Genomic DNA, 24,385 nt, shown 5'->3' on the forward strand with positions numbered 1-24,385 from the left:
TGTCTGTGTCCCACTCGCAAGAGGCAGGCACCTCACTATAATCTTTACATCGGGCTTCCACAGTGAAATTGGGAGCCTGATTTAAATTTAACAGTTGCCACTGGGTTTCTCAAGGCTCGGGAAACGTGGCAGTGAAATGAAGACGTGAGCAGGCAGCTGAAGAAGAAATGTGCTTTTTAGAGCATTACTTGTGAGCCAGGAAAAGCAGGAATGCTTGTGCCCCCCTCCCCTCCCCACTGTTCAAGCAAATCAGCTGCTGATCGGCGCCTCTCCTTCCACCAGGATCAGTCGATTTCCCCCTCCCCAACCTCAGATCTCCGGCCTACCCTGTGATCGGCTGACTTCAACCCCTCACCCTTCCAAGCCCCAATCTATCCCTCCTTTCCCACCTCACCACCCCACCAATCCCTGATCTTTCACAATTGCCTAGGAGCAGCCCCAGTGGTTCTCAGCGGCAGCCTCTTACAGCCTGTCAGCCTGGCTGGCTGCTGAGCAGCAAATTAAATAAAAAATGAGTTCCTGTTGTTATATTTGGCAACCTCTGCATTCCTGGGATTTCCAGATCTCTCCCACAACTGTATCTCCCCACTCCCAACCCCCCCACTACAACCTCCCCATAAATACTGGGGCCACAAATTCTGAATGTATAGGGATATTTCTTTTCATTTAGAATTAAGAAATAAAGGTCTTCCATTCCTGGCCATAACTAGTACCTGTCAATTAAAATACTGTGATTCTTGGTTTCTTCCATTGGAGTCATGCTTCATGAATTTAATAATTTCTCTGGCCAAAAATTGAGCAATCAGGGCATACCTGCATGGATAGTCAGTGTTACACTTCTCAAACAGTTAACAAGCTACTCAATGTTGACTGCAAGCACCATAAATACAGCTGTGTAGAGAGAAAATCAAAATGCTGAAACAATACAGCACAACTGCGATGGGCTGAATGGCCACATTTTGTGCTGTGTTATTATCTTCATGTGATATTGATAGGCTCCACAAAGAGCAGATCGGTCTGGATGCAGAGGCTGAGTGTGTCAATACTAGCTCAGAAACTCAAAGTTCCTGGCAGGAGATTAGGGAAAAGTTTCACAACTCTCGGACAGTTACCAAGGTCGCAAATGCTGCATGTTTTAGTCTGGCCTGTAGTCCACATTGAATATGACAGCTTAAAGCAGTAAAAGGTTATTCATCAAGAACCATAACCCTGCAATTAAGCAAAGATATCTGAATGAAAGTAGTGCCTTTTTTTTAAAAAAAAGGGTCTAATTACCTTTGCATTGTGTGCACCAAGTCATATCAGAAAATCTGAGAATTTTCTGAATCTCCCTTAACTAATCCTGCAAAATGTCTACTGATATCATCTAGCTCGAAAAAAATATAAAACAAAATAAAGAACCTGGAATAACACTGGCGAGTCCAACGCACAACGGTTTTGAAGAAAGACCTCCATCAGCATTGAGACAGGCAAAGATATTCCTGCGGAGGGAAATGTAGACCAGCTGGTGTATGTTTCATCTTCTCCTGACTTGGAGAATGTGTAGTATCAATATTTCTCTGCTCTCACACTGAGAACAATAGCTTTAAACTTATTACATTGGAAGGCAATAGTGACTTGGAGAAGTAGCCTGAGGCTCCTGTTTAGGGCTATATAAGGGGGGAAAGGGAACTCATCGACCATGCAGGTTATATCTCCCCACCCCTCAGATTTCTTTCCAAGTGGGTCAATTTTGCCAGAGATGGCAGAACCAGCAACAGCAGTGAATTCCATTGGATTTTCCTCAACTCAATTCAATTCCTCTGGCACCGTGTATTTAAATGCCAACTTTCCCTCCTGACTCTTGACTTCAGTCTGAACCCACCACCTCCTATTTAAGATCGAAGGCCAGCAATATAGATACCATGAGAGAAGATTTTGAAGTCAACAAGGGAAAGCAGAACAAGAGCCAGGAGAACGGCCATGCAAATATCACAGTTCTGGAGGAGTGGCATAACAGCTGATAGGAATTTTCTGGTTGAAATGAGAAAGAGCAAATGTATTCATGGCTTCTGACCAGCATACAGGGCTGACCAGATGGTCTTGTCTGGTGCTAGGCATGCTTATGTTCCAGGTGGGAGATTTTCATGAATGGAAGGTTTATAAGATGAAGAATCAAACGAGGGTTAAATTGGATAACTCCTGAAAACGGGCATGAGGATTGTAGCCTACGATTAACTCACACCTGTTCACTTAATGTGCTGCCTGTTAGTTTTACATGTTTGTTGCTTGCAGCAGGAACAACCTATGCTGCTCATTGGCTGCATACAACCATCATAACCGATGCTCTGCATTGGCTGCCGGCATCAACAAGGAGACCAATTTTTTTTATTCATTCGGGGGATGTGGTCATCGCTGGCTAGGCAGCATTTATTGCCCGTCGCTAATTGCCCTCGAGAAGGTGGTGGTGAGTTGCCTTGAACTGCTGCAATCCTTGGGGTGTAGGTACACCCAGAGTGCTGTTAGGAAGGGAGTTCTAGGATCTTGACCCAGCGACAGTGAGGGAACAGCGATATAGTTCCAAGTCAGAATGGTGTGTGGCTTGGAGGGGAACTTGCAGGTGGTGGTGTTCCCCTTGCATCTGCTGCCCTTGTCCTTCTAGGTGGTAGAGGTCGTGGGTTTGGAAGGTGCTGTTGAAGGAACCTTGGTGAGTTGCTGCAGTGCATCTTATAGATGATACATACTGCTGCAACTGTGCGTCTGTGGTGGAGGGAGTGAATGTTGAAGGTGGTGGTTGGGGTGCCAATCAAGTGCACTGCTGTGTCCTGGATGTGTCAAGCTTCTTGAGTACTGTTGCAGCTGCACCCATCCAGGCAAGTGGAGAGTATTCCATCACACTCCTGACTTGTGCCCTGTAGATGGTAGACAGGCAGTGGGGAGTCAGGAGGTGTGTTATTCGCCACAGAATTTCCAGCCTCTGACCTGCTCTTGTAGCCACAGCATCTTTGTGGCTCGTTCAGTTCAGTTTCTGGTCAATGGTGACCCCCAGGATTTTGATAGTGGGGGATTCAGTGATGGTAATGCCATTGAATGTCAAAGGAAGATGGTTTGATTTTCTCTTGTTTGAGATGGTCATTGCCTAGCACTTGTGTGGCATGAATGTAACTTGCCACTTATCAGCCCAAGCCTGGATGTTGTCCAGGTCTTGCTGCACATGGACATGGACGCTTCAGTATCTGAGGAGTTGCGAACAGTGCTGAACATTGAGCAATCATCAGCGAACATTGCCACTTCTCACCTTATGACGGAGGGAAGGTCATTGATGAAACAGTTGAAGATGGTTGGGTCTAGGACACTACCCTGAGGAACTCTTGCAGAAATATCCTGGGACTGAAATGATTAACCTTCAACAACCACAACCATCTTCCTTTGTGCTAGGTATGACTCCAACCAGCAGAGAGTTCCCCCCTTATTCCCATTGACTCCAGTTTTGCTAGGGTTCCTTGATGCCATACTCGGTCAAATGCTGCCTTGATGTCAAGGGCAGTCACTCTCACCTCAGCTCTGGAGATCAGCTCTTTTGTCCATGTTTGAACCAAGGCTGTAATGAGCTCAGGTGCTGAGTAGCCCTGGCGGAACCCAAACTGAGCGTCACTGAGCAGGTTATTGCTGAGCAAGTGCCACTTGATAGCACTGTTGACGACCCCTTCCATCACTTTACTGATGATCGGGAGTAGACTGATAGGGCGGTAATTGGCCGGGTTGGATTTGTCCTGCTTTTTGCGCACAGGATGTACCCGGGCAATTTTCCAAATTGCCGAGTAGATGCCAGTGTTGTAGCTGTACTGGAACAGCTTGGCTAGGGGTGTGGCTAGTTCTGGAGCACAGGTCTTAAGTACTATTGCCGGAATGTTGTCAGGGCCCATAGCCTTTGCAGTATCCAGTGCCTTCAGCCATTTCTTGATATCACGTGGAGTGAATCAGATTGGCTAAAGGCTGGCATCTGTGATGCTGTGAACTTCAGGAGGAGACAGAGATTGATTGTGTGCAGTTTTAGTCTCCTTATCTGAGGAAGGGTGTTATTGCTATAGAGGGAGTACAGCGAAGGTTTACCAGACTGATTCCCGGGGTGGCGGGACTGATGTACGAGGCGAGATTGAGTCGATTAGGATTATATTCACTGGAGTTCAGAAGAGTGAGGGGGGATCTCATAGAAACCTATAAAATTCTAACAGGACTTGACAGGGTAGATGCAGGAAGGATGTTCCTGATGGTGGAGGAGTCCCTTCCTTCCTAACAGCCCTCTGGGTATACCTACCCCAAATGGACTGCAGCGGTTCAAGAAGGCAGCTCACCACCACCTTCTCAAGGGCAATTAGGGATGGGCAATAAATGCTAGCTTGGCCAGTGACGCCCACATCCCATGAATGAATAAAAAAAAGAGAAATTTCTTCACCCAGAGAGTGGTGAGCCTATGGAATTCGCTACTACAGAAAGCAGTTGAGGTCAAAACATTGTATGTTTTCTAGAAGGATTTTGATATAGCTCTTGGGTCTAAAGGGATCGAAGGGTATGGGGCGAAAGCGGGAACAGGCTACTGAGTTGGATGATCAGCCATGATCATAATGAATGGCAGAGCAGGCTCAAAGGGCCGAATGGCCTGCTTCTGCTCCTATTTTCTATGTTTCTATGTTTCTATCCACTCGTCACTTCTGGCTGAAGATGGAGCAAATGCTTCAGCTTTGTCTTTCACACTGATGTGCTGGGCTCCCCCATCATTGAGGATAGGGATATCTGTGGAGCCTCCTCTTCCTGTTAGTTTAATTATCCAAAACTGCTCATGATTGGATGTGGCAGGACTGCAGAGCTTAGATCTGATCTGTTGGTTGTGGGATCACTTAGCCCTGTCTATTGCATACTGCTTCTGCTGTTTAGCATGCAAGTAGTCCTGTGTTGTAGCTTCACCAGGCTGGCACCTCTTTTTTTAGGTATGCCTCTCCTGCACTCTTCATTGAACTAGGGTACATACCCTGGTTTGATGGTAATGGTAGATATGGGTGATATGCCAGGCACTGAGGTTACAGATTGTGGTTGAATGCAATTCAGCATCTGCTGATAGTTTTGAGTTGCTAGATCTGTTGGAAATCTATCTTATTTAGCATGTTGGTAGTGCCACACAACACAATGGTGTGTACCCTCAGTGTGAAGATGGGACTTCGTCTCCACAAGGACTGTGTGGTGGTCACTCCTGCAAATACTGTCATGGACAGATGCATCTGTGACAGGTAGATTGGTAAGCACACAGTCAAGCAGGTTTTTCCCTCTGGTCAGTTCCCTCACCACCGACCACAGACCCAGTCATGTCCTTTAGGACTCGGCCAGCTCAGTCAGTAGTGGTGCTACCGAGCCACTCTTGGTGGTGGACATTGAAGTCCCCCAACAAAGTACATTTTATGCCCTTAATACCAAAGGTGCTTCTTCCAATTGGTGTTCAACATGGAAAAGAACTGATTTATCAGCCGAAGGGGTAGGTGGTGGTGGGTGGTAATCAGCAGGAGGTTTCCTTGCCCATGTTTGACCTGCTGCTATAAGACTTCATGGGGTCCGGAGTCAATGTTGAGGGCTCCCAGAACAACTCCCTCCTGACTGTATGCCACTGTGCCATCACCTCTATTGGGTCTGTCCTGCCAATGGGATAGAACATAGCCAGGGATGGTGATGGTGGTGTCTGGGATATTATCTGCAAGGTATGATTCTGTGAGTATGATTATGTCAGGCTGTTGCTTAACTAGTCTATGGGACAGCTCTCCCAATTTTGGCACATGGTCCCAGAGAGTTGACAGGGCTTGGTTTGCCATTGTCATTTCCGGTGCCTAGGTTGATGCAGGTGGTCCGTCCGGTTTCATTTCTTCTCTTAGGTTTTTTAGTGGTTTGATAGAACTGAGTGGCTTGCCACACCAGATAAGGATGGCAGATTGCCTTCCCTAAAGGACATTAGTGAACTGGATGAGTTTTTACAACTGTAGTTTTATGATCACCACTAGACTAGCTTTTTAATTCCAGATTTATTAATTGAATTCAAATTCCATCATCTGCCATGGTGGGATCGAACCCATGTCCCCAGAGCATTAGCCTGGGGCCCTGGGTTACTAGTCTAAAGACAGTACCACTACACCACCCCATCCCCTAATATTGCAGGTGGCTCGAGCTAGCTAAGGGCAGCCTGCACCCTTAAAGGAAAAGTGCATTGTGGTTGAAGTGGTGGGAGTCCTTTGTGAACTGAATCTGTGCTGTGATATATTAAAGGATGGCAGAACATGCGAGAGAGCCAAGTATAGTAAACCTCCAAAAACCCGCACAATTGCACCAGCAACCAGAAGAAATGATCCAGCAACTAACTTGTAAGTACTTCATGATCCCTTTAAATAGCACTAATATGGGACGCTTCATTTGGTTTAACACTGTGTTCAGTTGTGTGAAGTTAAGAGAGGGCATTGGCTGGAGGGTGGAGTTGGAAAATGGCTTCAAATCAGCCCAATTTAGCCCCTATAGCTTTCTTTCAGCTCTCTCTGGGTGGAGTTTCAGGAGGTTGTTTTCTACTTGGGTTGCCATATATGCAAGTAGACCTTGATTTCTGGGCTCTTAAACCATTTTCCACAACCATAAACAATTAAAGCTCTGTGCTTATTCGCGTTGGTTCTGTGAACTCGCCCCATTGTAGAGAAGCTTCACCCATGGGAAGCATGGGACAGAGATCGGGCTACAATATTATAGCCTTGACTATACAGTTCATACTCATTGCAAGAGTAGCTCTCCACAGGGAATATGGATTCAGCTGAATAATATAACCGCTCTTTTCTAAGAGATAAAAAGACAAATGAATGCTGGAACTCTGGGGAGAAAAAGCAGAAACTGCAGTAAATACAGAGCAGATCTGTCAGCACTTGAAAGAGAAAGACAGTTAATGTTTCAGGTGTGGAGCCTTCATTGTTGGATGGTGAAATGAAGGGGCCCCAGATGAAACATTAGCTTGTCATTTCCTAACTTAGATGCTGATGGATCTCCCTATCTTTCCCCATTCTAAGGGTAACTGACGGTGGGTAATGCTATAGTTCTGTATAGTGCTGTCCTGGTGTATTTGACACAATTGATTGTCATCCTTTCCTGAAACCAACCCTTTATAAAAGAGCCAATGCTGTAAGTTAAACTGCAGTGACCATATATTGAAATCTGATCAGCAAAAGGTCTGTGGAAGAGGTTGTGAGGGATAATCTTCCCATTGCAGTCTCCGTGTGGAAACAATCGACAGGCTTAGACATTCATTACTTCTTTCAAGATGCTGTTTGCTACAGAAGTTGGGTTGGTGGCGTTTACTTTGATCTGTCAGCATCCTGCACCTCCCTAACCAGCCGATCAAAGCAGGGAAGTCAGAGGAGGAGGGGAAAAGGATCTGTGTCCATTGATCTACGTGCTGTTCAGATTCCACAAGGGTCCTGTGTGTAAACCAATTCCACTTCATGTGGTTTTCTCACTAACCACCTCATTCCTCTCAAACAACAGCCCCTCATTTTAACCATGGTATCAAATTTATTGCTTTCCAACAATCTGCTGTAGAACTGATCCAGGCCAAAATCTTACTGGGTTTTATAAAACATGCTTAAACACAATGGCAAATACCGAGTGGCAGTGAAGAAATAATGATTAAAATGGGCTGTTCCTCCTTTTGATCTTCATCAGAGGTGCAAGGTAGAGATGCATAAGTGTGAACTGTTAAAGGATAATTACTGCAGGTACGTCTTTATCCATCCCACATTTTCAATCTAGGCAATCCTAGGATTTCATTACCAACTCATTAAATATCATAATAACTTGACATTTCTTCTGCTTTCTGAGAGCAGAGATGATGGTGGAGAAGGCAATTCCAAAAATGAACTACATTAAAAATAATTTTACTAAAACCTTAAACAGGACAAAAATAAGTTACTGTCTCTGAGTTAAGTAATTAAGTATATTAATGTTTGCTTGGAGATATAGCAGTGAGCCCAAGTATGAAGCATTCAATGCCAGCATTAAGCCAACATCAATGGATATTTACTAGAAGATCACCCCCCTCAAATCTAAATCGGGGGACATAATCACTGACCAACGCAAACAGATGGACCGCTGGGTTGAGCACTACCTAGAACTGTACTCCAGGGAGAATGCTGTCACTGAGACTGCCCTCAATGCAGCCCAGTCTCTGCCAGTCATGGATGAGCTGGACATACAGCCAACCAAATCGGAACTCAGTGATGCCATTGATTCCCTAGCCAGCGGAAAAGCCCCTGGGAAGGACAGCATTACCCCTGAAATAATCAAGAGTGCCAAGCCTGCTATACTCTCAGCACTACATGAACTGCTATGCCTGTGCTGGGACGAGGGAGCAGTACCCCAGGACATGCGCGATGCCAACATCATCACCCTCTATAAAAACAAAGGTGACCGCGGTGACTGCAACAACTACCGTGGAATCTCCCTGCTCAGCATAGTGGGGAAAGTCTTTGCTCGAGTCGCTCTGAACAGGCTCCAGAAGCTGGCCGAGCGCGTCTACCCTGAGGCACAGTGTGGCTTTCGTGCAGAGAGATCGACTATTGACATGCTGTTCTCCCTTCGTCAGATACAGGAGAAATGCCGTGAACAACAAATGCCCCTCTACATTGCTTTCATTGATCTCACCAAAGCCTTTGACCTCGTCAGCAGACGTGGTCTCTTCAGACTACTAGAAAAGATCGGATGTCCACCAAAGCTACTAAGTATCATCACCTCATTCCATGACAATATGAAAGGCACAATTCAACATGGTGGCTCCTCATCAGAGCCCTTTCCTATCCTGAGTGGTGTGAAACAGGGCTGTGTTCTCGCACCCACACTTTTTGGGATTTTCTTCTCCCTGCTGCTTTCACATGCGTTCAAATCCTCTGAAGAAGGAATTTTCCTCCACACAAGATCAGGGGGCAGGTTGTTCAACCTTGCCCGTCTAAGAGCGAAGTCCAAAGTACGGAAAGTCCTCATCAGAGAACTCCTCTTTGCTGACGATGCTGCTTTAACATCTCACACTGAAGAATGCCTGCAGAGTCTCATCGACAGGTTTGCGTCTGCCTGCAATGAATTTGGCCTAACCATCAGCCTCAAGAAAACGAACATCATGGGGCAGGATGTCAGAAATGCTCCATCCATCAATATTGGCGACCACGCTCTGGAAGTGGTTCAAGAGTTCACCTACCTAGGCTCAACTATCACCAGTAACCTGTCTCTAGATGCAGAAATCAACAAGCGCATGGGTAAGGCTTCCACTGCTATGTCCAGACTGGCCAAGAGAGTGTGGGAAAATGGCGCACTGACACGGAACACAAAAGTCCGAGTGTATCAGGCCTGTGTCCTCAGTACCTTGCTCTACGGCAGCGAGGCCTGGACAACGTATGCCAGCCAAGAGCGACGTCTCAATTCATTCCATCTTCGCTGCCTTCGGAGAATACTTGGCATCAGGTGGCAGGACTATATCTCCAACACAGAAGTCCTTGAAGCGGCCAACACCCCCAGCTTATACACACTACTGAGTCAGCGGCGCTTGAGATGGCTTGGCCATGTGAGCCGCATGGAAGATGGCAGGATCCCCAAAGACACATTGTACAGCGAGCTCGCCACTGGTATCAGACCCACCGGCCGTCCATGTCTCCGTTATAAAGACGTCTGCAAACGCGACATGAAATCGTGTGACATTGATCACAAGTCGTGGGAGTCAGTTGCCAGCATTCGCCAGAGCTGGCGGGCAGCCATAAAGACAGGGCTAAATTGTGGCGAGTCGAAGAGACTTAGTAGTTGGCAGGAAAAAAAGACAGAGGCGCAAGGGGAGAGCCAACTGTGCAACAGCCCCAACAAACAAATTTCTCTGCAGCACCTGTGGAAGAGCCTGTCACTCCAGAATTGGCCTTTATAGCCACTCCAGGCGCTGCTTCACAAACCACTGACCACCTCCAGGCGCGTATCCATTGTCTCTCGAGATAAGGAGGCCCAAAAGAAAGAATGGATATTTACTGATTAATGCTGTTATCATAATAATCATATAACTTGGAGGGGAACTTGGATGTGATGGTGTTTCCATGCAGCTATTTCCCTAATTCTTTTGGATCATGAGTTTAGGAGATGCTGTTGAAGAAGCCATGATGAATTGCTGCCAGTGCATCTTGTGGATAATACACACTATTAGTATTTTTGGTACCTGTGGCCATATGGCAGGCAATCAGGATCATTTAGTTAGCAGTAATTTAACAGTACATTATTTATTTCAGCCAATTAACCACTTTCTACCTGTGATGTGCCAGCATGACAATAAATAGGACAAATGTAATTTAGACACAATAATATAAATACTTTTATGTTTACATCTGTTCCCAGTGAAAGTTGTGCAATTCACAAGATGCTAGGGATGGGCAATGAAATCCTTCTCCATTTCTGGCACCTAGTTTCAACAGCAATGCCCATTTTAATCATTATTTCTTCACTGCCACTCTGTATTTGCCATGAGCTCCAGAACTGGTATAAATGGCAATGCATTGGTTGATCCAGCTGTGGAGGACACAGTATTTCTGAGAAATAGATGGATGCCAGTGAACGAAAGCACATTTTCATCTGGGCACCAGTCACTCTTGTATTGAAGCAACCTGTGCATTTTTAGCAGGAAAGGATATCCTCCAAAGAAGGGAGAAACTCAGGGCAGAATTTTGAAAATTTAGTCCCTGCTGAAAGGGCTGGACCATGTGCGGGTCGGGGATCCATTGGAATCGTGAGCGGGCATTACTGCGGCTCTTTAACTGAGCCATGGCATTAACACCCACTTCCACATTCTCTGGCCAATCAGAGAGGGTGGGCAGGACCACAGGCCAGATCAGTCAAAGAAAGAATCTCTAGTTAAAGAGAACTCGGCATGGGTCAGAAAAGCTCAAATGTACAGGGATTCCTGAGACTGCAGCAATGACAGGAATGGAGAGGAGATCTGGGAAGACTGGGGGTGGAAGGGGGAGGTAGAGAGGTGGTGGTTGGAGCAGCATTGTTCAGTTCAGTTCAGTTCAGAGATACAGCACTGAAACAGGCCCTTCGGCCCACCGAGCCTGTGCCGACCATCAACCACCCATTTATACTAATCCTACACTAATCCCATATTCCTACCACATCCCCACCTGTCCCTATATTTCCCTACCACCTACCTATACTAGGGGCAATTTATAATGGCCAATTTACCTACCAACCTGCAAGTCTTTTGGCTGTGGGAGGAAACCGGAGCACCCGGAGGAAACCCACGCAGACACAGGGAGAACTTGCAAAGTCCACACAGGCAGTACCCAGAATTGAACCCGGGTCGCTGGAGCTGTGAGGCTGCAGTGCTAACCACAGCGCCACTGTGCCGCCCATTGTCCTCCAGTGATAGTGACCCTAATGGCCACTGGCAATGCATGCCCCCTGGCCTACTGGGAAGGACGTCTTGTTCCAGGAGGCTGCAGATGTCAGCAATGACCTGCCATAAAAGCCTGAGCCTTCTGAGGCACTGGTATTCACATATGTCAAGAGAGCTGATCTCTACCAGTAGACCTTGTGTTGGGAGTCTCGCCTCCTTGGAGCTGGATCTCTGCGTCCATTCCCTCTGCCATGTGGAATGGCATGTGGCTGAGCAGAAAGCAGCTGGTGCTGGTGTTGGTGCTCGTGTTGTTCCTGCTGGTGCTGTTTCTCCTTTTGATCTTCATCAGAGGTGCAAAGTAGAGCTGCAACGTGAAAGTGCAGCTGAAGGTTCGTGACATGCAAGACAGGTATAGTGACTTCCAAGAAGTTGGGAATCACCTGTGAAGCACTAAAAGCACTCTCTGAGAAGAAGTGCTGTGAGCAGCAGCCCCTCAATGGCCATGGCTGCAGCTCTTCAGTTTCGCTGATCAAAGGTTTCCCAGCTTGTCAGTTTTGCTGAAGAAGCTCTTCCTGCTGTGCACTTGCCTTGGTGACCCTGGCAAGTTGCTGACAGCTTTGAAAATAGGCCCGCTGTTAAAGTCAGAATGCTTGGTTAGAACAGTAGTTAATTACCAATTAGAATATTTAAATGCTGCACAGGGGTTCACACTCACCTCTGAACCCGTCCAGTTGAAACCCGGAAGTGGGTGTGATGATGTTGGGATTCCGACACAACGTCGCTTTCAGGGGATTTAACTCCCCACACACAACTAAACTCACCTCCCCTTGCCTGCAAAAATTCCCCCAATTTTTGATGAAGTGTCTGTTCCAATGAGGACATGGTGGACAGCTAAGATTAAGTTGCATGACTTTAAAAAATAAACACAAGAATATTACTGTAAAGTGGGAATGCAAGACATGTATGAACGTGCAAAAAAGTAGGATTCGTGAATGACTTTTTTTTTTAAACTGTGCTCAAACATTTCAGCAAGAACACAACAAATAAGGCAGTGGTTCTCAAACTTTGTTTGAAGCACTCCTTTTCAAATGGATTAGTAATCATGGACCTCTATAAAAATTATACTACTCTATAATATTCATAATATGAAAGTGCCTTATGTTAAGAGTGTTTTAATAATGCTTTTAGGAAAGCAGATATTTACTTAGAGATATCAGTGAGATGTGTGTGTCTGCTTCTTACTGCAGAATCTGTCTATCCCCTCCTAGTTGAAACAGCCAGCCCACACTGCACTGCACATGTGGCAGATGCACTCTGCTCCTGTTTCCTGGCTCACATTTCACATTATTTCACGGAACCTCTGGAAAGTCTTTACCCATCCCTGAGGGACAGTGGACCTGGTTTGAGAACTATTGAAATAAGGGACTACAGGTGAAAAAAGCACAGTTATGTAAATGCTATTATACATGTAAAGTTGGCAAAGAAAACACAGTACAGGAAGGAATTTACTGGAAGCGAAGCCCCCTGTCTCGATCCACACTGTTTTTATATTTAAAGGCTAAACTTGATATATAGCTGGAGGTGATAGCTTGCAACGGGTGTTGGCGCCACTGATTCTTTTGAGAGCTCTCAAGTTGCTCAGAAAGAAAGCCTTGCATTTATATCATGCCTTTTCTGACCTCAGAGCATCCCACAGTGCATTGCAGCCAATGAGTACTTTGGAAGTGTAGTCACTGTTGCAGGAAACTAGGCAACCAATTTGTGCACAGCAAGATCCCACAAATTGCAATGTGATAAATGGCCAGATAACTTATTTTAGTGATGTTGATTGAGGGATAAATATTGGCCAGGACACCAGTGAGAACTCTACTGCTCTTTTTCAAAATACTGCAAAACGAATTTTATGTCCTGTTGTGGATGCTGGACTTTGTAACATGATAATGGGCAGCACAGTGGTGCAGTGGTTAGCACCGCAGCCTCACAGCTCCAGTGACCTGGGTTCGATTCTGGGTACTGCCTGTGTGGAGTTTGCAAGTTCTCCCTGTGACCGTGTGGGTTTTCGCCGGGTGCTCTGGTTTCCTCCCACAGCCAAAGACTTGCGGGTTGATAGGTAAATTGGCCATTATAAATTGCCCCTAGTATAGGTAAGTGGTAGGGGAATTAAGGGAAGGTGGGGATGTGAGAGGGTAAAGGGATTAATGTAGGATTAGTATAAATGGGTGGTTGATGGTCGGCACAGATTCGGTGGGCTGAAGGGCCTGTTTCAGTGCTGTATCTCGAAATAAAATAAATAATGTTTTAAAAACTGTGGTTTTTAAAAGTTTAAGATGGAGTCCAGAAGGTCAGGTGACCTCACATCCACTCTGCTAAAGAACAAGAGAGAAATCATGGACAACAGAGAACACAGATCAAACACTTTAAAAAAAAAGAGACTGCGGAGACAACACTGAAGCACAATGGGTTGCACCCTCCCAGACTTTCGGGTCACCAACAAAGAGTCAGTGATTCTGAAGATGAACATGTACCAGGCAGCTGCTAACACCTGGGAACAATGGAAGGCCCATGTAGCTCTGTGAAACCAGACTTCTGGACTTTGCATATTGGAAGAGGGCAATAAGCTATTGACTATTAAGTCCAGATAAATTTAACAGACTTTCTGAAGGGGACAGGCTGTAAGAAGGGGACTGTTAGTACTGCATCAGATCTAGGAGGACCATGGATCATGCTGAAGTGTTTCTATTAATGTGTAATTATTACAATTAGATCTGTAATGGAACATGACATCCGAACCATCAGAATAGGCAGATAGGAGCTGGGTTTAGTGCCCCATCTGAAGTATTGCATTAGATTATGGCCAGTATTTTCTGCTTCAGCTTAAACTGGTGAACAGTGGGAGCATCTCTCAGGATATTCCATCTTGCCAGCCTGTGATTTTCTGCACATTAAAATGAATGACTGGAAAATCACAGCTGGGATGCAGAATTTCTCAACATGCACTCCCAATGTGTGCAAGGAACAATAAAATGGAAAATCCCAATTTCTGTGTTCAAGCCGAGGTGTGAGGCTCAACCCACAACATTCTGACCCAGAGGCAAGAGTGTTACCAACCGAATAAAGCTAGCATGCTTCACGTGTGTAGTGCAATAGTACCTTTTATGTGACCAGCATTATATTGTAACTTCCTGCACTTGGTTGTGGTAGCAGCACCCATAACTCAAAAACAAATACAATGGCACTGAATTAGAGGACTTCAATCAAGATTCATCCCAAAAAGATCAATTTCCATCTATAATTGACAGTTATTTTTAGTAGCTACTGTGTAAGTTATTATGGAAACCGTCAAATCCTGCCTCAGATAATATCTTATGAAACAATAGTTAGGTCAATTTTTGATCTGATTCTTTTCCAATGGCAATTTGAAACTTTGGTGCACAGTTTGAGTGGGCATTCCTCTCAATTCTGGACAAATTGAGACTGCGCACATTTGTAGCATGGACTCACTTGTATCTAATGTGCGGGTGGTGGGTTGTACTGACATTTTGTGAAATAAGGCCTGCTCCCTTCCTTACTGCCTCCCCCTCCACCATTTGAATTGGCTGCAGGCAAAGGCAAAGCTCTCCTGCACTGCAAAATCCCGCAAGGATGTATCTTGCCATAAAAGCGGAAGTTGTGGGGGCCAAAAGTTAGACCAGTTGTTCACAAAGGTGCAGCAGAGATTGGGAGGCAGCATTGCTGAATTTGATGCTAAACAGTTGTCAGTGCTGCTGCAGATGGTATACCAAAGAAGCTGGTCTTATTTAGGGCACAGGTGCTATCTGAATGGAAGGAGATTGCCAACTAAGTAAAATTCAGTCACCAAACAACCTTGTGCCTGACTGCAAATGAGGAAGAAGAGAGCTACGGAACAACACAAAGTTAAACATGCTCCTCACGTTTGCACACATTGTGAAGGCTATGAAGCATGGCACAAACCTAAGTTGACAATTGATACAACCTTTGGTAGGTACCATTTTGTCCTTTTGCATACACTCTTTCATCATGGCACACTTTTTGTAAAGGTGGGGGCGGTAGCTGAAGAATAGCAAACAGATGTAGAAGGATGCTGTCAGAAAGGTGGTCCTCTGCTGTTGGCTTTTTCTCAGTAGATCAGTGACCATGGAAGCAAATGATAACTAGCCCTGTTCTAAGAGTCAGTTGCTCCGTAAAATAATACAGACGCTAGGGAATGCTAGACAATGAAGATGCCACAGATGCTGAATTGCCCAATGATATTTGTGGTCAGATACATATTAGTATGGCCATTGCTGTTTGTGGTACATCTCTGTATGTAAATTGGCTGTCATTTTTGCCTAGATAAGAATAGTGACTACACTTCAGAGGTAATTAATTGGCTTTGAAGCACTTTGAGATGTCTTGGGGATGCGGGAGGTTCTTTTTATAAAGAACAATTATTCTATATAATTTTAAAAGGTTCTGCAATAAATATATTTTCATTGCTCTGTGCATTATTTTTGGCTCCCTCTGAGATCTTATCTATTCTGATCCACTCTTGTAATCATCCCAATGAACACAAGATGGATATCAGGAAGATTTTAGGCAGTGATTTATAAGGGTTCTATTAGCAGACTTTCTAAAGAAAGAAATTAGCAGGAAGGAAGACTTCTAAAGGGTCAAGGTTTGAAGCCTGGTTAGGTTAAGAATATCTATGGGATATTGGCTCCGTGATTTCCTCAGGCTGAAGAAAGCCATTGTCTGAATGTTTATTTCAGAAACTCAATGTGCTGAAGTTCAGTCATGAAGTGCACGCGTTATCAATGTAACCAAGTTAAGCTTTCTTTCCCCAACTTTCTCCACTCTGGACTCATGTTGGTGAACAATTTCACCAGCCTCCAGCACCTTACCCGAGTGGCCATTATCCATGTGTGACACTAGACATGGATGTCGACAGGCTATTCAACTGTGACAACCAAGGTATCCAAGTCTCACTCAATGTTCAGATCAGTAAATTCAGGGCAGACCAGGGATTTAAACTGGGACTTACCGGTCTCTGAGGCTGAATTCCATAGTGAAGTACTTCGAAGGCTAAGCTGGTAACTATATGTAATGGAACAATACAAAGTAAAAGGTCCCCATTGTAATTCCCATTTTGTGCTGAGTTAACTGATCTGACCATGGCTCCATTATTGGTGCTATAGTTGGGCTAGGGAGAGGAAAGTCAGCCAAAGTTCCCCATCTGATTCATATCTAGCGACCCCTCTGGAAAGTTCATGTTGGATGAAGATAGGATCAGACTTGGGTGTGATACCCTCCTTGCCATGGCTAAATAGAAATTACCTACCTCCCCTTACTAGAAAATGGCTGCTGGCAGGAAATTGGGTATAATTCTGACAGAAGTGAGTTCTGCTCGAAATTCACACCACCAGCTGATGATCTGCCTGCTTTTCAACTTTGGCTCAAATCAAAATTTTGGGACCTTAATATTTTGTTAAACTTTTCACTTTTATCGTCCTTATAGAATTTTTGATTTGAACTAATATCCTGACTGTGCACAACAAGAAGTTGCACTGATACAGTGCCATTAACAAAGGAATTTTGTTAAGTGTTCCAAAGAGGAAGCAATGAATGGACGCAAGACTGTTACAAAAGAGTTAAGATTGGAGATCAAAAGCTTCATGAGGAGATAGGCTTTGAGATGATTTTCAACATGCAGAATAAGGTAGAACAGCCTAGGGAGAAAATTTCAGAGGGCTGAGACAGCTGAAGGCTTTGGCACTGATGGCAGGAATGGATGGAGTACCCCAAAAAAATGCCAAAATCAGGCAACGCAGGACAGGATATAAGGCAGATCGTGTCAAGTGGGGCATTTGTTGATGAGGATTAGAATTTTAAATTCAATGCATCAAGGGGTCAGAGAGCCAGTGTAAATCAACAAGGATGAGGTTGTTAGCCTAGACAGGTTCAGTGTGGACCAGGACGTAGACAGCAGAATTTTTGATAAGTTGGAATTTATGTCGGGTGGAGATTAGGAGCTGCATGGCAAAAAGGTTGTTGGAGCAATCAAGTCTGGAGGTGACAAAGATGTGAATAATAGTAATGGCAACAGAATGGGGAGTGAGGTGGAGTGAAGTGGGTAATATTACAAAGGCGCAAGCGTACAGTCTTGAAGCTCAGCTCAGGGTCAAACACTGCACCAAGATTGCGTGTGGCCTTATTTAACCCAAGTCAGCAGCCAGGAAAGAGGATGGTGTGAAGAGCAAGGGAGTGGTTATTAGTATGTGGGTCAAACAACAGCTTTGATCTTCCTAGTGTGCATTGGATTAAATTCTGGCCCATCCATAAATTAACGTCAGACATTTTGTCAGACAACGCAGAGGCAGCATTAAAGGTGATACAGATAGATCCTTATTCTGGCAAGGAATTAACACTGACTCATTAATCACATTAAACATCAGTGAGTTTATATTGTGGTCAAGTTACTGCGTGAGCTGAGAATATTTCAGCCTTTTTCTCCAGCATCTAGATTTTGCCAGTAAAAAAGTTAATTCCAAGACATTATGGAGCAATGATGCTGGACATTGGCAGCATTCACCAGAAGCATTATGTGTGGGAGTAAGATTTTACATCTGGCTGCCAATAAGTCGCAACAGAGTTATTTTTCCTCCAATAACTGGACACTGACCACCCACACAACTATCCGTTATATGCTGTTTAGAAGGCTAACACTGCTTTATTTTTTGTTCTGCTCCCCTGAAAGTACCTACATATGCTGAGAAGTAGTTCCACACTTGGCACCCTCCAGTACCTTCCTGCATGGTCCTTCCTAGATAACAACATTGACATGTTATTCAAACACACGAGGAGGCGGAATTTCAGCCAAACACTAATCACATCCTCGCCGGAAATCTGCATAAGTATGCTTTACTGATCTGCATGGCTCAGCTCCATATCAATCAATGCACATACATCCCCCATGGAGAGTAACTTAATAAAGTTATATTGAGCTTATCGAATTTCAGCTCAGTTTACAAGTGATTTTAAGGGTAAGTGCAAAAAATTAAAAGGTTCCATAATTCTTTTTTTTCAATTTTATTTGTATTATCTAGTTATAACCATTATAGTTATCAACATTTTCCTTTTTATTAATGGCATTGCACTTTAATAGATACCAGTACTTTATAATCTATAAGAGCACACCACTCTTTTATAAATAATGGGTTGCAGAACATTATGATGTTTAGCATGTTTCAATAAATTGTTTTAACTGTTCTAAAGTTAATACTTGTGCTTTAAAGTTCATAACTATTATGTCACAAAGAATTAATGGCAAGTTTTCAGAATGCATAGACATATTTGTATAAATGCAATCGTTGTGTAGCAAATATTGCAAAAAATGGGGCATTAAATATGGCCTTTATAAATTATTCAGGTGTACTTAGTAATTCCTTAACTCACTGGAGCTGAATTCTCTTTGAAACTCTGTGTATTTTTTATTTTTATTTTATTTCGAGATACAGCACTGAAACAGGCCCTTCGGCCCACTGAGTCTGTGCCGACCAACAACCACCCATTTATACTAATCCTACAATAATCCCATATTCCCTGCCACCTACCTACACTAGGAGCAATTTACAATGGCCAATTTACCTATCACCTGCAAGTCTTTGGCTGTGGGAGGAAACCGGAGCACCAGGCGAAAACCCACACAGTCACAGGGAGAGCTTGCAAACTCCGCACAGGCAGTACCCAGAATCGAACCCGGGTCCCTGGAGCTGTGAGGCTGCAATGCTAACCACTGCGCCACTGTGCCGCCCTTTTACTGTAAAAGGTCCCATGTTCGATTCCTGGAGTGTGCTAATCACAGGCCTCTAACTGAACACAATATCCCTGAAACAAAGGCAAAATACTGTGGATTATGGATTTCTGACATAAAAACTAAATATTCTCAGCAGGTCAGGCTGCATCTGAAACAGAGTTCATGCTTCAGGAAGAAAGGTTAACAACCTGAAAAGTTAACTCACAATATCTGAGCATGGAGAGGAAAAGTAAACCGGAATTTCATGATCGCCTTCTCAGGGCAAGCACACAGAGATGGATGCCAGCTGTGATGCCTTCATAATGGAATAGCCCAGTGGCAATCACTGTTGAGGATCATTTATGGAAAGTGAGTTACCAGAGGGTTGAAGGAATGGGTATGCCAGACTGAGTCGCTGTTAGCAGAACTGGAGAGGAGGCAACTCGAACATTTTTTTAAAAACAAACCTTCAAAACTGATAACTTCATAGATGATTTTGAGAAACATGACAGCAATTTTAATACATCCCCGGGAGTAAATGTATGAGCAAGGAAGAGATTAGCGTGGTTGTTGATACAAGTGTTGGTGAGAGCTGTTATTAACGAGCATCGAACACAGCTTGTTGAGTCAAGAAAGAAGAAAAGATCTGGGTGGCGGGTAGGCAATATGTGTGAGCTTTAAAAATCCATCCAGCTCCTACAGCTGAATAGCAGCATACCTTTGGGATGAAACTCGAGAGGCATCTGAGTGTGCTGTAAGTATAGAGAAGCAGTCACCTAAGCATAGCAAATGAAGCTTTGTTCGTAACCTATGTGATAATAAAGACAAATGATAACAGTTTTTTGTCCATTGTTGAATTTTTTTATTATTGAACAATGGTGAATAAATCATGACTGGAGGCAAAGCCCCAAACACACACACTCATGAGCGGCACATACCTGCACGTGCACACGGCTCGTAGTTATACATCCTGCACTTTTCTCTATTTGAAGAGGAAGCGTTACTTGATAAGTAATTTATTAAGCTTATTTCCTACTTTTGTCAACTTTGGCCGTGTCCTGAACTACAAGTCTTGGGCCATCACCTGTTTTTCTCAAAAACAGAATTGGAAAACTGCACCAAAGGAATAATTTTGCTGCAACATTTAAGACTGCTGTCAGATTTCAAAAATGAAGTTCCCATTATTAAAGAAGCAAGTCATGGATATTGAGGTAATAAACAGAACTGTCTTCAATAAATCCTTGTTGTCTTTACTTCCTGGAGGAAGGTATATAGTGTGGTTTCCCAGGGGTCAGTACTAGGACCACTGCTTTTCTTGATATTGTTATGGTCAAGTGAGGAGGGGTCAAAGGGCTTCCCTCTTTTGCCTCTCCTTCTTTGACCACAGCATGTCTTTTTTCTTAAAGTGGATGTGCTGACCAATTCAGTAGGTGTTTGATTACTTACTTGTTTTGATCAAGAATTCATTGGACCGGTTTTCTTGAGTTAACAAAAAGGTGGTTAACTTTATTGTACCTAAATCGTACTTATAAAAATAATAAACAATGTGACAACTTTCACACACACACACACACACTAGAGGTTTACGCACAAATAGGTTACAGAGAGGGGAAAGGTAGATTGTTTGAGTTAGAGTCCATAAGGAAAGAAGAGGTATACAGTCTGTGGGGTTTGGTATTCGGCTGGCTTCTAGCTGAACTTGGTGGTCCTGAGGCTTTTAATCTAAAGAGGTAGATGACTGGTTCAATGGGTCTCTTGTAGACTGCGATACAGATGATTTCCTACAACAGGGTTTCTGATTGTAGCCAGAATATGCAAAGGTGGTCAATCAACAGGCAGGATTTGAAAGCTTTTATGCTGGAATGGAAAGAGAGAGAGACCCCCACTTGGGTCTGTACGTGTCAGAGTCTAGTTGCTTCTCCTCTCTCTGCTGCAGAAAGACACAAGCTTAAAGCACAGATGGGGAGGGGCTTGTCACATGACAGTCACTCAGTGATTCAAAACATAACAGTTAGCAGTATTTCACTCTTGCTTTAAACTTTGTGGGTCTTGGTTCTTGCTGGGACTGAACAGACATTTCGTCTCCCTCCTCACAAACATTGCATATTTAGATAGTCATCTTAAGCTGCCAGCAAAGTCATCCTTTTAGCTGGTCTTCTTAAAAGTGTCTTTAAAAAAATATAAATTCAGATCTCCAGTCAGTGGATTAAAGAAAATTATCATTCAACAAAGCACATTGGTGTAACAATATATGTTAATGATCTAGACTCAGGTGTACAGGGCACCATTTCTAAATTTTCAGCTGACACGAAACTTGGAAGTATTGTGAACTGTGAGGAGGATAGTGATAGACTTCAAGAGGACATAGACTGGTGGAATGAGCAGACATGTGGCAGATGAAATTTGATGCAGACAAGAGTGAAGTGATTCATTTTGATAGGAAGAATGAGGAGAGGCAATATAAAATAAAGGATACGATTCTAAAGCGGGTGCTGGGGCAGAGAGACCTTGGGGCATATGCGCACAAATCGTTGAAGGTGGCAGGACAGGTTGAGAAAGTGGTTAAAAAGGCATACAGGTTCCTGGATTTTATAAATAGAGATATGGGCCAGAATTATATGTGGTGCCGAAGGCCCCATCCACTGGCTTAAAAGTTGGGGGCAAGCCTGCTTTCACTGGGCCTTGAAGCCATGCAGCAATTTTGCATGGCAAAGGCCCTAAATTGGCCTCGGGCAGGACTTCCTCCTCTCTGAGGCAGCAAGTCCTGTCTCCAAGAGCTGCCAGCCAATCAATGGGCTGGCAGCTCTTCGGTCCCAGCAGCACAACTAGCAATAGTGCACCCTGTCATAGAACCAAAGAAAAATTATGGCATAGAAGGAGGCCATTCAGCCCCTCGTGTCTGTGCCGCCGAAAAAACCAATCTAATCCCACCTTCCAGCACCTGGTCCGTAGCCTTGCCGGTTACAGCACTTCAGGTACATGTCCAGGTACCTTTTAAAAAGATTGAGGGTTTCTGCCTCCACCACCATTCCTGGCAGTGAATTCCAGACACCCACCACCCTCTGGGTGAAAAAGCTTTTCCTCATGTCCCTCTAATCCTTCTCCCAATCATCTTAAATCTGTGCCCCCTGGTAATTGACCTCTCTGCCTAGGGGAAACAGGTCCTTCCTGTCTAGTCTTCAGCCAGAAGAGCACCATGGATGGGTGGTGTTTCAGGCCTCATCAGGGACAATCGGCTGGGCCCCAGCAAGTTGGGTAGGGTGTCATTCAGAAGGGCGGGGGTAGGTGCTCCATCGGGGGTGGCTTGTGCTCCTGGGGGGGCCCTCTGTGGGGAACAGGGTGCCAGATCAGGAGGGCACCCTCCCCCACACCAGGCTTGCAAGGAGGCCACCGGGTTTTACCAGGTGGCCACCACAGGTGCTGAATTTCCCAGCCGCTGCTGGTAAAATGCCAGTGACAACAGGAGGAAGCTCTTAAGTGGCAAGTAATTGGTTAGCACTGCAGCCTCACAGCTCCAGCGACCCGGGTTCAATTCTGGGTTCTGCCTGTGTGGAGTTTGCAAGATCTCCCTGTGTCTGCGTGGTTTTCCTCCGGGTGCTCCGGTTTCCTCCCACATGCCAAAAGACTTGCAGGTTGGTAGGTAAATTGGCCATTATAAATTGCTCCTAGTATAGGTAGGTGGTAGGGAAATATAGGGACAGGTGGGGATGTGGTAGGAATATGGAATTAGTGTAGGATTAGTATAAATGGGTGGTTGATGGTCAGCACAGACTCGGTGGGCCGAAGGGCCTGTTTCAGTGCTGTATCTCTAAAACAAAACTAAAAACATTGGCCTAGGGCAGGCAGGCCATTTCAACCTCCTCCGCTATTGGTAAAATGGCAGTGGGGACAGGTATATGATTGGAAGGCACCCCCTGCCTCCCACTTGATTTTATGCACCCACCCCCTCCCCACCACCTCCTGGGGTGGGGGTGTAAAATTCCAACCATAGAGTACAAAAGCCTGGAAGTTATGATAAACCTTTAGAAAACACTGGTTTAGCCTCAATTGGAGTATAGTGTCCAATTCTGGGCACAGCACTTTAGGAAGGATGTGAAGGCTTTAGAGAGGGTGCAACAAAACTTTACAAGAATGGTTCCAGTGATGAGAGACTTCTGTTACATGGGTAGATTGGAGAAGCTGGGCTTGTTTTCCTTGGAGAAGAGAAGGTTGAGAGGCGACTTTATAGAGGTGTAGATAGTAGATAAAGAGAAATTGTTCCAATTGGCAGAAGGGTCAAAAACTAGAGAGCACAGATTTGAAGTGATTGGTGAAAGAACCAACAGTGGCATAAGGAAAAGCTTTTCTAACTCAGTGAGTGGTTAGGATCTAGAATGTAGTGCTTGAGAGTGTGGTCGAGGCAAATTCAATCATGGGTTTCAAAAGGGAATTGAATAAGAAGCTGAATAGAAAACATTTGCATGGCTACAGGGAAAGGGCAAGGGAGTGGGACTAGATGAGTTGCTGTTGCCAAGAGCTGGCACAGACATGACGGGCCAAATGGTCTCCTTCTGTGTTGCAACCGTATGATTCTACAATTCTATGATCCTCACACTGCAGGCCTTTGCTTTCATTCCTCTGATGGTCATTCATTACTGACTTTGTCATTACTTTGTCCAACTGTATGCCTCAAGATGAAAGATTCACCCTTTTCTCACTAATACACTTACCTGATCATTGCAAGAATTAAGTTAGAATTGACGAACATCAATACACAAAAAAATGGCCCTGGAATCTTTTACTTTCCAGTTCACACTTGCTTGATTTTCTAGAGATCTTAGTTAACAGAAGTGTCTGCTTTTTTTATTTCATACTGAATATTCTATTTCTTTCAGTTGTTTCTTTATTTGTTTCACAAGCTTTATTTTAAAGATATATTTAAGAACATAAGAAATAGGAACAAGAGTAGGCCATACAGCCCTTGAGTCTGCTAATCAATTAGATCATGGCTGATCTATTCTCTCAACTCCACTTTCCTATCTCCATATCCCTCAACTTTCCTGTGTTCAATTTAAATCTGTAAAAGCACAACACTCACTCACCCAATAAATTGTTTCCACTGTTGCTAATTTGTATGAATGAGATTGTCTTTTCTTTTAAGTGTTTCTCTGCCAGTTTTTCTTCACCCTCACCCCCGGAACCAC

The sequence above is a fragment of the Heterodontus francisci genome, chromosome 33 (assembly GCF_036365525.1).
Source record: "Heterodontus francisci isolate sHetFra1 chromosome 33, sHetFra1.hap1, whole genome shotgun sequence".
Taxonomy (NCBI): Eukaryota; Metazoa; Chordata; class Chondrichthyes; order Heterodontiformes; family Heterodontidae; genus Heterodontus; species Heterodontus francisci.